General features: G+C 42.8%; 1 non-coding gene across 1 annotated transcript; it reads right to left on the reverse strand.

Moving 5' to 3' along the window:
• Positions 1-995: 995 nt before the first annotated feature.
• LOC133235799 (U6 spliceosomal RNA) lies at positions 996-1,102 on the reverse strand. Its single transcript, XR_009732663.1, has one exon. It is a non-coding gene; the product is annotated as a U6 spliceosomal RNA (small nuclear RNA).
• Between the last annotated feature and the right edge of the window lie 673 nt (positions 1,103-1,775).

A 1,775-nucleotide genomic window follows, 5' to 3' on the forward strand; every position in this document is an offset into this window, starting at 1 on the left:
ATATTTCAGATTGTACATACAAGTAATAGCATCTGGCATTTGTCTTTCTCTTTCTGACTTAACTTTACTTAGTATGATAATCTCTAGTTCCATCCAGGTTGCTGCAAAGGCCATTATTTCATTCTTTTTATGGCTCAGTAATATTCTATTGTATGTATGTACAGCATCTTCTTTATTCATTCCTCTGTCGGTGGACGCTTAGTTGTTGCCATGTCTTGGCTGTTGTAAATAGTGCTGCAGTGAACACAAAGGTACATGTATCTTTTTGGAATTTTGCTTTTGTCTGGATGTATGCACAGGAGTGGGATTGCTGGATCATATGGTAATTCTACTTTTAGTTTTTTGAGGAAACTCCATACTGTTTTCCATAGTGGCTATACCAAGGTATACTCCAGCCAACAGTGTAAGAGAGTTCCCTTTTCTCCATATGCTCTCCATCTTTTATCATTGTTTGTAGACTTCTTGATGATGGCCATTCTGACCACTGTGAGGTAGCTCCTCATTCTAGTTTTTATCTGCATTTCTCTAATAATTAGCAACATTGAACATCTTTTCATGTGCTTTTGGCCATCTGTATGTTTTCTTTGAAGAAATGTCTATTCAGGTCTTCTGCTCATTTTTCAATTGAGTTTTTGTTGTTGTTCAGTTGTATGAGCTGCTTATTTATTTTGGAAACTAAGCCCTTGTCGGTCACTTTGCAAATATTTTCTCTCATTCCTTAGGTTGTCTTTTTGTTTTGTTTATGGTTTCCTTTGCTGTGCAAAAGCTTGTAAGTTTGCTTAGGTCCCATTTGTTTATTTGTGTTTTTATTTCTATTGCCTTGGGAGACTGACCTAAGAAAACATTGGTATGTTTTATGTCAGAGAATGTTTTGCCTATGAGCTCTTCTAGGAGTTTTATGGTGTCAGAAGTGCAGATTTTTCAAAATAAATTCATTTATTTTTAATTGGAGGATAATTGCTTTACAATATTGTGTTGATTTCTGCCATATATCAAAAAATATGGAAGACTTCACGAATCTGCGTGTCATTGTTGCACAGGGCCCATGCTAATCTTCTCTGTATTGCTCCAATTTTAGTATATGTCCTGCGAAAGCAAGCACAAAAGTGCACATTTTTAAAACCTCACCCATAAAAGGTGTCCCCTCTTCCCAGAGGGATCTTAACACAACTGGTACGTCCCACTCACCCAACTTGGGATACAAACCAGTCGTCTCTCTTCTTTTCTTTGATCACCCAGCTCCCGCCTTTCCACATCATCTGGAAGAAAATTCCTTCCCTGGACATTCTCTATCCCCATCTCCCAGTATCCTTGGGCCTTACAGACTTAAGAGTTCAGTCTTGCCTTGAAATGCCTGGTGGAAAGAGAGTGAGAGTCTGCCCAGTCTTGTTCCTGGTAATCGCGTCTGCGGCTGCCACATGGTATCATCACGGAAGACTGGTCCTGAAGGGGTGGGCAGACTCGGGGTCAGAGCCACACTGCCCTACTGTGCAGGCTGCCCCCCGGCTCCAGAAATGCAGTGCTCACACACAGCCATGTGGCCCTAGAATACAAACATGCCGTCTGCAGCTGGTTCAGCTGTGCACAGCAGCCTGGCTCACACAAACCTCCCCACAGCTGGGATGCCTCAGCTTGGGCTCCAGGGTGGCAGTTCTTTGATGCACATTCACATATGTTTAGCCTGCTCTGTGTGTGCAGTGAGAGGAACATCCAACCGCAGCTCCCACCCTGCCTTCCTACCCGCCCTGCTCCTCTCCCCCCACACTCACCAGCCT

Source organism: Bos javanicus, chromosome 22, assembly GCF_032452875.1.
Source record: "Bos javanicus breed banteng chromosome 22, ARS-OSU_banteng_1.0, whole genome shotgun sequence".
Classification (NCBI taxonomy): Eukaryota; Metazoa; Chordata; class Mammalia; order Artiodactyla; family Bovidae; genus Bos; species Bos javanicus.